At 34.8% G+C, this 15,008-nt stretch overlaps 1 protein-coding gene across 4 annotated transcripts in view; it reads right to left on the reverse strand.

Annotated features, from left to right (window-relative positions):
• The window catches only part of LOC126924683 (myocyte-specific enhancer factor 2), an 80,796-nt gene extending 66,322 nt beyond the window's left edge, over window positions 1-14,474 (reverse strand). For 2 of the 4 annotated variants that reach the window (XM_050739433.1, XM_050739434.1), the window contains exon 1: window positions 13,897-14,472. The gene's annotated coding sequence lies outside the window, so the exon portion shown is untranslated. Of the gene's footprint in view, window positions 1-13,896 lie in introns of all 4 variants that reach the window. The other 2 variants (XM_050739435.1, XM_050739423.1) reach the window with 2 other exon arrangements.
• Window positions 14,475-15,008: the final 534 nt, after the last annotated feature.

The raw sequence follows: 15,008 nt of genomic DNA on the forward strand, positions 1-15,008 counted from the left end.
CTCTCCCCTGGTTCTTTCCTCGAACTTACCATGGATTCTCTCTTCCTCTCCCTTTCTACGCGTGTGCACGCGTCAAACGCACACAGTAACCGGCACGCAACACATACATGCGAAACGTGTGTAGAGAGGGGGACAGCGGCGCGCGTGTATTGCTCGAACTAGCAGAGGAAGAGAAGAGAGGAGAAACGAGCTGGCAGATGTTGGGCGCGTGCGGCGTCGAACCTTTTAAGGCGCGATCACTGGACGCCCGGCGTCGCAACGGCCCTCCCCGCGTCGCTCTCGCCCCCACCAAAGTCCACGGCTCTTCTCATTCCGTCTCTCTTCCTCCTTCGCTACACTCTCCACTTCGGACACCTTGAGAACAGACAAACCACGCGCGCCACACCAGCCTCCGCGAAACTTCATCTACCTCTTCTACTTGCCTTCCTACCGCCTTCCTCGACGCTACAATCCTCTCCTTTCGTCGCGTACCACACCGCACGGATAGAGGCAGTTGAGCCTTCCCACTGTAATTTGCTTCGAGCCTCTTCTGCTCGTTTTTCTGCCTTCGCTTTGCGCTCGGATCGGTGGATTCGTGGTTAGGCTGTTGGTCCGATTGTGAGAGCGTTTGGAGAGGTGGAACAGGGTCTGGGGATGGGAGAGGTTTGACGAGGATTAAGGTGAGATTATGTATATGGGTGATAGATTTTAGGGGAAACGGGGGATTTAGTTTTCGCTGTGGGAGTTTTCTAGAGAGAATTTTCTAAGAGTAAAGATTTGGTACAGTTTGTTGGAGGTAGATAAATTTTTTGACCAACAGAAGACGATATTTTATCGATTTTATATGTTAGTGTCTTTAGACATAATACTGGGTTTAGGGAAAACAAAGAATTTGGATTTCGTTGTGGCAACTTTCCAACGAAATTTTTGAACGAGGTTTCAGAATTATCGTTAGAGTTGAAACTAGTCTTTGGAAAGAAAGAAGAAAGATGAGAAAACTATTTTGGGAAAGGTAAGAAAGGGTGAGAGCTGTATTGTGGAATATGTTGCAATATAGTTACCAATTTTCGTATACTCGTTTGGTTTAATCTGGATTTACAGATAAAACATGGTCTTTAAAAGAAATTTAAGATACAATTTCAAGTATGGCTAGAACTGACTTAAAGCTCAAGTTTCACTAAATAGAAGATTTTTGATTGAACACAAGTAGCTAACATACTACAAGAAAGATGAGGATAACATTTAATGAACACGTCTCTTCGAAACCACATTCCAAACAACCTAATGTCGCCCGAATACCTTAGATAACATTAGCACCAGTGTTACAAGCTACTGGTTCCTAGTCATTCAAAACGCTCAAATCCTTTATACACAGCTATGTTAAATCTATACACCCACGAAAGTAGCATTTCAAGTATAATATAGTCTACCCACGAAAATCACATTCCACGTATAATAGTTCGCGCACAAAAGAAACATTCGAAATATAATAGCTCGCTAACGAAACAAACATTCCAAGCATGTACACTACACTGGAAATTGTTAAAGAATCTCTATTGTGAACATTTCTATTTCATCTCAACGAAGTTATCATAGGCGAAAAAGTAGTCGAAAAAATCTTATAGGCTTAATAGATATTGTAACGAAATAATCTTACAGACTTAATAGATTAACGATATCGTGACGAAAATCAATTTCGACGCAATTATTAAAAAAGAAATTTATAGATACAAAAATACAAAAATCAAAATGGCACCGAAAACGCGTAAATGTGAACTTTCTTTAGCTTCGGATTTGTACGTTCTTTATTCGTAAATATCTCTCTAGATGTTAGTTCCTTAAGGAGCATCTCATTTTCATCGTCCCTTCTCAAGTCGCGTTATACGAGGACGATAACAATTGTTTAATCACGGGAACTTTGTCGGTATTACCTGGTAAACAAGTACCAAAAAGAAAAAAAAAGATAAAAAAATATAGGTAATCAGGGATGGAAAGAAAGAAGGACGGAGGCGTTGCACGTGGCCGATAGGACCACGTGGGCTTTCAGCCGACGTCACCGGCCGAACCGACATCCCATCGCGTATTGATTGAGAGTGGCCATGGTCGTTTCCATGACGACGTTTCTTTTACCTGTACAGTTCATACACATACCTACATATACACAGCTATACATACACAAATATACACATATGTATATGATACACCTTGCCAGGTACGCAGAAGCAGCTACCTATCTATCTACTACGTAGGTAGCAATCTTAGGGGAACGTAGGTGTACGTAGGTGCGCATGGTACCTGCGCCAGGGACTGTAAGTTCTCTTTCCCAACCCTCCTCTACCTGCCTACGTTCTGCTCTCTCCCCTTTGCTCCACACCCTCCCCTTGTCATCTTTCTTTTCGAACCCTATCAAGCTGTCCTATCTGCACGGTGTATCGAGTGAATCGGATCGGATCCTCGATAGAAATCTCTGGAGCGTGCACGTTACCGTACCACGCGTGCAAAATTTATAATCGACCCCTCCGATACCGCGCCGTGACGCGTACGTACCCTCGCCCCGAACCACCCCCAGAGGCGACACACCCCCTCTGGTACCCTAGATCGGATACACTACAGTGTACCGACGATTATAGCGGATTCGTTTTGTGGGGCACCTTGCCGGTGCTCCTTCGTGGATATTGAGAATCCATTGTTGTTTTAACGTTAATTATAATTAGAAACATAATAAAAATATTGTATATACAGTGAGAGGCGAAAGCGAGTATACACTTTGCGAAAGTGAGGCTCGTAAATTATTGACGTACGAAGATGTTCGTAAATTATTCTCTTATCTATGTTTTTATTATTAATTTGTATAGATACATGCTTTATATCTTTCCGATCAATTTTTAATTTATACAACATATGTGTAAGAGTTGTTCGAGTAAACATGCCTTCAATGTATACTATACTCGTATTTACTTCTCGCTATATACATACAGCAAATTCGTACGATCGTTGAAAGTTGCGTTAAAATTATTGAATATTCTAAGTGCATATGATTATATACGTACTGATCAGAAACAATAGTATACAAGTTGCAAAAATAATGTTTGTAATATCATCCCCCTTCTCTATTCTTCAATTTATGGAATTGATCAATGTGGCTTGAACGGCGTAAATGTAACTTAATAACGTGAAATATCTGCATGAGTCAGAACTGACCCAGCCTTCGCCGCCCGGTGATTAAGACGTATAGAAGCTTAAGCATCGTTTAGATTAACCAATTTACTTAAATTCAAGTTGTATGATTATGTTCATACAAGCTATTTGAGTTTACGTGGCTTGAATTTGTGTTGAAATAATCAGATTTCAAATAGATAGCAAATGGAAAACGAGTACTCGATCTTTCGTGAATCTACAGAACAAAATGTCGAAGAATTTTAACAGGATAATTTAAAAATATAAAAGTATAAAAATATAAAATATAAATGAAAAAGGAAATGCTATTGATAAATTAAATAAATATCCTATGCACGTAAAAATATAAGGAATGTACATAATTTAAAGCTTATTTAAGCTTAATTGATCTGAATTAGATATTATAGTCGTGTTAGTTTACGAGTCTATTTCTGGGCGATAAAGCAAGGTAGTAGAAATATCGATACGATTGACGTTGTCTATCACTTAGGAAATTTGTATTGTAGGTGTTAGAGGGTTAGGCTAGATTTTTCTGCTATACAGCAAAGAATAAATGTTGATAGATAGGAATGGTATAAATGTTAGTAGGATTGGTGTCGAGGAAGTTTGGAAGAAGAAGATTGGAATTCATAAACGATAGAAAATCACAAGGTGGAATTCGTGATTTATGGATGTGTCAGCAAGATATAATGTTTACTGAATATTTAAAAAAGAAATTTCGTAAACCATAAAGTATCCACGACTTGCTATACAAAATATAATGCATAATATATAGCGATATAATTCATAGAATCCAATATGGGCAAAGAACATTTCTTAAAACGTCACTAAGCATTTAATATGACAAATATCAAGCCCAACATACTAACAATGATATCTCCCCAATTTTCCAAATATAACTGTAATCGAAACACCCTCAACGCCAACTCTACATACATAAATGCTGCTCTGAAACTATTTCTCCGATCTAGACAGCGAATATTTATACAAATTCATATGTTCATCTATATATAAATACTAAGTACTTAGATTAAGAATTGTGTTATCTACTAAATATTACAATAAATACTACACTTTGGATATTTTATATACCCTTGCATAATATATGCATTGTACGCATTTTTGCACCTTCAAAAATCCGCAATCTGCTCCAAACCAAACTTAACCTCTCTCTTATTTACGTACATATGTGTACGTATACTTCGCCAAACTCTTCCTCTCTCCGCTCTTTCCAGCCAGAGAATCACCATAACGACGTACACAATCGTATATATATGTGGTACATACGTATCATGAAAGGTAGCACGCCAATTACAGAAATTTCACTGGCACGCCCGTCGACGCTTCATTAACGGCCGAGTCGTAACAAAGCTGTTTTATTTATCGACGGAGAATAATGACAAAATCGATCGGATATTCGTGCACGTTATAAACCGCGGAAAATGGACGAAGCAGCACGTGCTGCTAACACGTGGTGATCGGGTCCGCGTTCAGGGATGAGGGAGGGGAACGAGTATAGGTTAGAGAAGCGTGGGGTGGGGGGAGGCGGCGCGCGTCTCAGCAAAGTGGAAGGGAGAGCGGACCAGTTCCCGCGTAAACACTTGCTTTTTGTGACTGTACACACAGCCACCAATCACGATCTTAGATACCACACGATTATTCAGCATCTTCCAAGAAACGACAGATTGTAATTTGGCGATATTATGGTGGATGCTAATTTGGTGAGAAACTGACAGGATATCGTTATTGCACGATATCGAAAATGAAATGAAATGAATTGTGCATTTTCAGGTTAAGTGGAGGTGATCGTCCGTGACACGTGCTGGATGAAAATTTAAGTCTTCGACAGGATATCGAAATTAAAATATATAAGCGTTATCGCGTCTATTATTGTAACGTGATTAAATATTGCTACACGACGTTTCAATCCAAGTTGAAATACTTCTATGTATATTATTTCGACGACTATGTATATCAGACGAGTGCCGAACTAACGTTCTTTTGCTTTATTCGTTATCCGCTTCTATCTACGAAATATTTTACGCAATTCGAATTTGGCTTATATGCACTTAAATTCACGGAAAACTGGTTGAAAGACATACGCATAATAATATCAAATAATAAGTTTAAACGGCAAAACCTGACCTAATCTCACCACCTCCAAAGTATCGCCATTCAAAAGTCCCCAAAGCTACCGACAGAAACTACGAATGGTCTTCAGTTTATGAATGAAATACTCCGTAAAACCTTCGTATAATACGACCGAATAACAAACCTAATAAGCCCTAACCTAATCCTACAACCCCTCAAACTATCGCCACTAAAAGATCCCGAAACTATTGTATCGAACGAATCCATGACAAATTATGAATAAGATAATCAAGAAAGCAAATAATTAAAATTAAGAAACCTGCGCATAATACCACTGGACGACAAATCGAGTAGCATAACCCATTGAAATGTGATGGAAAAACGACTATTCAGAAGCACGTGTCATTAGCACGTGATAAAAGGGCTTAGGAAGTGGAACAAAGGAAGAGAGAGGGATGGGGCGCAAAATAGAACGAGTCAGACGATGTATTTCCCGTATTTTGCATGAGAAACAACCACAATAACGACGAGGGAGGACTTGCGTCAACGTCGTAGCCGTCTACTGTCGTCGAAATTTTCTTCCTCCTAACAGCTAGCATTTTGTACGTGATACACGCACGTGCATCTGTATGTGTGTATACCTGCAGGACGATCGACTTTTGACCACAATGACACGTGTACATCGCACGTGAGAGTAGGCGGAAGGAATCATCGGAGTTGCGTTCAGATTTACGTCAATCGTGACCTGACGCGAGAACGCAAGGCTCAAAGACAGCCCTAGCTTTAACCAGGGGGAAAAAATGACGGTTAAAAGGAAAACGAGCTGGGACGCTTTTTCCGATATTGCGGAGAGAAAGAGGAAGAGCGAGAGAGACAGGGAGAGACAGAAAGGGGGAGAAGAGAGTTTCTGGGGAACTGACATCCGGTTCTTCTTCAGCCGTGATGCGCGGGAACATGGCTACCGCGGGAAACGGAAGATAGGCAGTGCAACGAGAAAGGGAAGCTCCTTCTCTCTTTCTTTTCAAGGAATATTGGAATATAAGAAAGACTATAGAGTAGACATTTTTTTTTTAGCACAAAATTCTTCTTCCTGTATTCTTTCTATATTCGATATTCATATGTTTATTTTATATATCATAATTTAACTGTAATATTATAAATTATAATCTAGCGAAAGATACGAAGTGATAGGAAAGATCTTTCCTCCTTCTTTTTCCAAGGAATATCGAAGTACTAGAAAAATGACGTAATGGGAATCTTCTTCAAACACAATACCTGCCGTTTTCATCTTTTTCTTTTTTGGATATTTTTATATGCATGTGTATGATGTATCCTTATTTCGTAATATTATAAATCATATACCCGGAAACAAAAGCTTGTGGAACAAAAAAGAAGAGCTCCTCTTTCTTTTCAAGAAATATTGGAGTATAAAAGTATAAGAAAGCTTATAAAATATATTTATATATAATATGCTTAAATACAAATACACTACAGGCTGGTTATTCTAGTGTTAAGAAACTGTTTTTTAATGTATTTAATTGAACGTTGATTTTCTTTAGAATGAAGGTAATAACGAAAGACAAATTTTGGAATCATTGAAGAATTTTTGTATCGTGTTTGTACTAAATGTTAATTTTTCTTCAAGTACAGATATGTATTAGGAGAAAGAAAATTTCTTGTTTCCGGTAAAGAAAAAAGAACTTCAACGCTAAAAATGTCCAATACCAACCGGATTTATCCAATATATGCAATATTACATATGTACATAATTTAATTCTCTAGAAAGTAATTTCTGATATATGATGAATACTGATTACCTTCAGACAACTAAGGAATTTGAAAGTAAAGAATTTCCAGAAATAGATATGAACAATAATTTACGTATACGAACAAAATAAGAAAATCAAGTTTGTAGATAAAAAGAATTCACTTATCTTTTCCTTAACGCAATAAAAATCTACAACCCTATTGAATATTAAAAATATAAATAGTTGAAGTATGAAAATAGTACGTAAACGAACGAGAAAAGCATTAAATATCTTGCCTAAGAAACAAAACACACGACAGAGAATGTCCTAACTCGTATTTATAGATAAAACTCGGAAGTACCATAATACCCCGTGCAAATCGATCGATCTTCTCATTATCCCATCCGTAAATCGAAAAATACGTAAGAATACATAGAGCGTTTCAAATTTTTCCAATCAAATTTTGTCAATATATTTTACGAAATTTACCAATTTTCCAATGATGCGTTTTATCAACACATGCTACGTTTCAATTTTGCGATACGTATCAATTCTTTGCACACGCGTAAAAGTACTACCAAATGACGCGAAAATTAATCTAATAAACCTAATCAATTGGTATATAAATGCCATAATAATTACAATGGTATACTATTTTTTGTAGCCTCTGTATACCCTCCAGCAAAGTTCAAGTTCGAATATCCTATTAGCGAATAGATACTCGAAAAATCATGCTTTGTCACAACAGAAAATTGATACGCGTGCGACACACGTACCGTTCGAATTATATTTTATCATGGATAACCCATCTATTCCGGTTCCAAGAATACGACGTATGCCCGGTGAATTATTAAAGCGAGCGTCAGAATTGCAGAGTGGCCGAATCAAATTAGTCGGCGCCCGGTCCCATTAAAAGATCCCGGCAAATCGTTTTAAACGTTATTTCTAAATTCACCATCGATTGCAAAGCAGCCACCGATGGTGGTCCCGGCGATCTGCAATCGGCTCACCTGGTTCTCGTTTATTCGAGACCAAAGTGAATCTTCCAACTGTGCCAATTTCACCGAGACGAAATTCGCGATGTGTAAAAAAGAGAAGGAGATACATTGGCGCCACAATGTTCCAAAGATTCGCTTTTTGCGACCAAAATTCCACTTTTCAAGTTCAATATTTCCGAAGAATTTCTTTTGCTATAAAGTGACTATAAACAGTATCGTCGAAACAGTATTGTTCATTTTATAAATTTTATAGACAATTGCGTGGTCGAGAGGCGATGCAAAATGAAGCTGCAATCGTTCTTTGTAGATTTTATAGAATATCCTTTTAATCCAGATATATGGATGGTACAAAGTTTGTAATAATTTAAACCTTGCAGCTCGTAGCAACGTCAATCGATCTTAATAAATAATAGTTGCTTTTCGAAATAAAGTAGAGTCTACACTTTTTGAAAGGCTTGTTGCTATAATGTTTATCGCTGTAAATATTCATATTACGTTATATAAAATAAATTTCTGTTGAAAAGCATCAATATAAGGTTGTTTTTAATTTTGCTCGCGAAACGTCGCTCTCCAGACGACCGTGTGACGTCGAACAGAAAATCTTCAACTTGTTAATCGGATGGTCGTTTAGTGAGAAAGTTAGAAAGAAATTAATCAACAGAAATTCTAACAGAAATTACGATGTAATTTGTACAATTTATAATTTACCATAAAAATAAAATTTCTCGAGTATTATATACTCTAGGTATTGTAACATTGTGTAATACGTAATAAATTTAATAGAATTCTATATCGACATAAAATTCTAGCGCTTTGAATATGAATTCTGTCAGAAATTAAAATAAAATTTTAATCTATCGTGAAAAGATTTTAATAGATTCTTTACTATACTGTGAGACCTTTTTGTACGCATTGGTATTATTAAAATTTCAATTTCACTTAAGTGAGTATTAATCCTCACAAGTGCAGATATACGATATAATTTATTTGTAACAGATATATAAGACCAATATAATAAATCAATAAAGGAATTCGGACGAAGAGTTAACTTATATTTTCCAGGTTAACAGGTTGATTCCAGGATAATATTATTTCAAGGATGAAACAATAGGACTTCGGTAAAATTAACATCCTCTTTAGTTCCTAATTAAATGAAATTTGTAGAAAGCTCGGATAAGATACGCGCTATTTATGGTTTAAAATCTTGACTGATTTATGGCAAATCAAATCTAAAGTATTCGCTAAAATTTATTAAGAGAATAGATTTTCGTACGCTATAAAAATCCTATAATAAACAGACGCTAAGTAATTTCTACCGGAACCATGCCATCGCATAAAACCAGATATAAGTACTTAATAATTCCCCTTCGATCCTCTTCATTTCTATTTTCTCTTCCTTCTTTCCTCCCCTGCTCTTTCCACCTTTGCTTCCTTTCCTTAACCCTTTCATTTTCTTCCCCATCTCTCTTTCTTTCCTTCGCCAATTTTACTCCCTTTTTCCTCTACTTTCCCTCATTTTCCTTTCCTCTTTTCATCTCTTCTTTCCTCCATTTTTCCCTCCTTTGTTTTCCTTAATAAGATGAACGAAGAGGCGGAACACGCGGAAACGACCTTAGACGAACATACTTGGATTCGGCTTAATTCGAAAAAGCAAAAAGACATCGGTTCATCTTAAAGAATCGAAAAGTTCAGGTTTCACGCTTCTTTGCAGAAGATAATATGCAATTCACAAAGCTTGCATAATGTTTCGAAAATGAATGACGTCAGTGTTTAGGGTTGTTCTCGGGAAGGTTATCGATGAAACTGTTCTTTCTCTTTAGCGAGTGGGCGGGATCGATGACGAGGGCGACGTGCACAATTTCTTCGTGGAATTTTTATGAACTTCGGTCTTTTTTCGGGTGCAATGAAATTACCGGAAACCAATGCCGTTCGAGTAAGAGTAATCATGACACGATACGAAATCGAAAATTTATATATCTGAACTGACCCAAAAAAAGTTCTATCTACTTTCCTTTCTATCGACCGTGCAGTTTCTCACTGGTATAATTAGATGGTATGTATTCTATCATAGACGAAGCTTTCATCCAAATAGAATTTTGAAAAAAAGATTTCAATCGCGTGTAAGATACAAATTGTTCGAATAATCGAAAGTATCTAATTTTCCTAGAGAAGGATTAAGTATACAGAAAACTTTTGAGAGAGAAAAAAGATTTTGAGATCGAAATAAAGAAGAAGTTCGATATCTTAGACTGAGATTTTCGCGTCAATCGTGACGAAGAAGAAATTTGAATAATATACGAGATTAATTGTTAATGAATATATGAAATATAAAAATTCGAGGGACCCAGCAGAGTTGTGTTAAATTATCACAAGCTTAGATCATTCAACTCGTCCACAGAATCGAATGAATTTTTCGATAAATCGAATTTTCGATCATTCGACTAATAGCTGCTAATTCGACAACTCAGTTCGACTAATTACGGCTTTCAAATTATTCGATTCGATATTTTTGTTACTCCAGCAAAAGAGATATTTAATTTCACCTGATTTGATAAAACGAATTACAAAGAGGCATGTAAGATAACTCTATTCATGTATATTTCAAAATAATGGACAAACGTTTAGGTCATACGAGTTCCATCCATCTGCATAGATTTGAGGACCTACATTGTAACGCGCTTTGTACCACGAGGTCGTGTAATTCTTTGTAACCAAGCAGCCGCGCATTATTAGGCGGGTTCAAGTTCCGCGAGATTCCACGATAAGTCTAGAATTGATACAGCCGTCGAAATGCGCGTAACGGACCAACGCATTGGTTCCCATGTTAACTTCCTTTCGCTGAGTGAAAGATCGCGTTCCCCCTACATACAATTGCTCGCCAAATTATTCGAATACCTGTAGACATCTTTACGTGTATTATATAAAACGCTTTAAAATTACATTAGCACCGCTATGAGATCCGAGTATCATGATTGTATTGATGAAGTTTGTAACAAATTTGAAAATGTATATAGAAATTACAAGATATTTAGTACAAGCATATATTTCACAGAAATCACAAAAGTATTTAAATAGTTTATTAATCGTTATATTAATAAGTCTCAATATTATTCAATGGTACCATCTTTAACACTTACTAATATATTTAATATGATAAATATCTTGTAACTTCTGTGTACATTTTTAGGTTGGTTTCAAATTAGATCAATATAATCATGGAGGTGGTATCTCGTTTCAAAATTATTCGTATAACAGATATATTTATAAATATAACAATTTTCTGTGATAAGTATTCGAATATTACTTTCGTGAATCGCTACATATTTCGCCAGGTATGTTCTTCTCTTAACAATCCCATGAGAACTCAAAAACTAAACTAACTTCAGATTATGAATCAAGAAATAACAATAATTACTTCCATTTTTCCCTAGATATATTAACACTGGAACTATTAAACCAGTTAAAACGATTGTTATTACATTTTCTGTTTTTGCAATTATTAAAAGTATTTACACAAGTATCTTTGGTAATATTAATGCTTAATTTTATTATTTATAGACACAAATATAATTACATATACTTTATTCACTTTCATCATATTGCTTTAATACCAATCAATTATTTATAACACACTTAGATACATATTAAAGATCGGCAGGTCTAGTATTAAGTTCTACAACATATTGTAGAAAAATAAATTCCATAAAAATGTATTAGACGTCAAGATAATAAAAGTATTCTGATAATATTATTTCACTAAAGTATTATTTATGTTTAAAATTTTATGATATACAAAGGATCGACTATAAAGGAATTAATAGACGCGTAAAACTTCCGAGAAAAAGGATTTAAAGCAGATCATTCACGATGGAGAAGAGTGACGTAAAATTATAAAGTTAACTAGGGTCTTTTTTATGACAAATGAGGTACCACTGTTAGCACCCTAGGGAGTGGCAGTGCGAAATATACTTTTTTCTTTTCTTGTATTCCTGAGTAGAATAATGAATTCTGTTTCTTCTTGGTATCTGTTATGAAAGAACGTTTCAAACGAATGTTACTTTAAAAAGATAAGAAGACTTATAGAAAAATATCATTCGCAACAACTCTGTAATTGTAAGATGACTTAACGATGTATCATCTTCATTATAAAAGAAAGTATGTATAACAAAAAAATTTAGAAAGAATGTTACATATTATTAACGAAACTATAAATACATATTTTATCTATTCTTCTTTTTCTTTTGCGTATTTTATTAAAAAAATTAGCATAAAAAAACCCGATCTCTACTTTACCGATGAAGCTAAATGCAATTAAGATTCAAGTCTATAGGTGGCAGCATCTCACAGCTATTTACAAAACTTCTAATAAAAAATATTTTTCAAAAATAATCTATATTTTGAAACAAATAAATTACTAAATTTATTCTATGTATTTATCTCTATAATCTTTATTTGCTCTCATCATGCATCATATGATTTTTATTATATGAGAAAATGTTGAATGCATGATGAGAAGTTCATTTTATTTATATAAACTGTCAGAAAATATCACTATATATGAAGAATAATCAAAACAAATTCTATGTATAAAACTGCTGCTTTTTTTTTCATTAGTATCATTTTATGAAATTTTTATTTTCTACATGTGTGTGAAATAAGTCTACAAATTGTTACATAGTGACTAAAACATTTCTTCATTTCAAGATCTGTTACAAGAATGTTTGCATAAAGTTATAAAACTACGTGCTAGATATTAATCGTTTATGGAAAATCATTTGTAATGCAAAACATGTAAATAAAGAATACAAACTCTTTACGTTATTAGAATCCCCTGCACAAATACAAAAAAGTCTATCTAATTTACGTTATTTGAACATAAAAACTTAATTGTTATGACCTAGTAAGAGAAATATTTAATTCTTTACTATCAAAATATTAATCCCATTTAACACTCAATTAAAAATTAAATTTTATTCATTAATTATTATATTATGAAAGAGGTAAAAGACACATACTAATATTTATATATTCCTGATATTTTCCATGTAATGTGATGATAGGAAAGTCTTTTTTAATATATCCCAATATCTTACAAATTATCTTTGTCATTTATTGAAGTTCTAATAAATATTAAATAATCAATTTAATAAGATATTCACACTTTACAGAAAAATATAATTATGTTAATATTGTATATTTGTTATAAAAACAGTCTTTGAATATTTATTGATCATGGAAGACTGTTTTCCATATTCATATACATTGAACGAACTTGTTATTAAACATTCTAACATGAAGTTACGGACACCTTGAAAAATTATTTTTCATTAAACTAAAAACGATGGTTTTCTTCAAAAATCATTATTTTTTTCACTGATACACACAGACACGAGGTAAACTTCGGAAAATCAGTATGCATCGTGAGATGAAATTAATAAAAAAAAGAACCATATGATACGTTGAAGAACTATCTAACAAAGAATACAGAAGAATAAAAAGAAATTAACAGAGAAAATAACAATATCCAAATAAAAATAGGACCTGTCATTTTCAACAGTTCCTTTGGAACAAGATCAATATATCTCGTGTAAGAAAAAAGGCCCTTCATACTCATCCAATTTATTCAACTTCATCACATAAGTTCATGAATTTACTCGTAAATGCTTAAAAACACGCGACGATTAAAACATCGCTAAAGCAACGAGCTTTTTTTCCTGAAAATCGTGAACGCTTACGACGTGTCTGTGTGTGTATGCAAGTGTGCATGTGTATACATACATACCTACATGTGTATCAGTGTTTGCGCGCATGTGTGCGCACATTTGTGTGAAGGCCATGTTAACAGACTGTAAGTCAACGGATGACTTCTGTTAATGATAAAAAGGATAGTAAAATTTACTTACGATTTTCACCGGCTTCTCCGCGGCTCCTACAGAGCTTTTCCGTACAGTTATTTCACTTTCCACATTATTACATCCACGGGTGTGAAAAAAAAAAGGAACGGCGAGAGAGTGAGTTTGATCAAAAGCACAATTTTCGTGACGTCATCAGTGGCCGGGCATGCGCAGACCGATTTCGGTGTTTTTCCATTTACCGCGGAAACACGTGTGGCGAGATGTGTCGCTTTTGCCTTCTCCTTGTCGTCTTTTTTTTTCTTACTTCTTCAACGTTTTCTCTTTTTTTTCTTCTGCGCTTGTCTTCTCCACCGCGAAAAACTACATTGCTAAGAAGCACACAACATTATCGTGACAACGCGGGCTATCGTCCGTTGTGAATTTCGTGTGCGATTATTCGCGAGAGGCACCACGGCTGCCGACATCTATCCATCCACTCCCACTTGTTAAGTGACGTACACTGACGTCATCGATAGTTTACCTTGAAGCATGACATTGAGTTACACGCTTGCCAATTTTGTTGAGAAACTTCCCTATACGGTAACATAGTATAGGGAATTTATGAGTATGCACTTTATAAATTAATAACTGGAATTACATTTCCTCTTTGCTACTAGTATTTAAATCATCGTAAACCCTACAAAATTGTAAAATTTTATATTTATTAATGATAATAACAGGAAAAGCAGTTTATGAAAATTTATGAAATAGTTTTTGAACACCTATAAATGTGCTCCTAATTATTTGAAATATCTATTGCATATATTATTTGAAATATGCATTACTTATTTGTAATTTTAATAGAAGTATTTATTACATAATAAAATTGTTACTAATTCGTTTCTTGCAATAAACTGATTTCAATTTTTGGTATTGTAGTTATATGTATATATTGTATTTTTGTATGTCTGGTACTTTTAATATACGAATTTGATAAAAAATTAAGGGGGGGGGGGGTGTAAAAAATAATATTAAGCTAAAAGAGAGAAACATCGGCGTAACAAACGAACGTAATGAAACATATGTGATCTGCGATAGAAGTAATGAGATTTCAGGCCAATGTTCACATGATTTCTGTACAAATTCGTTGTAACGAGGAGGATTATATATATTATTTTAAA

The sequence above is a fragment of the Bombus affinis genome, chromosome 15 (genome assembly GCF_024516045.1).
Source record: "Bombus affinis isolate iyBomAffi1 chromosome 15, iyBomAffi1.2, whole genome shotgun sequence".
Taxonomy (NCBI): Eukaryota; Metazoa; Arthropoda; class Insecta; order Hymenoptera; family Apidae; genus Bombus; species Bombus affinis.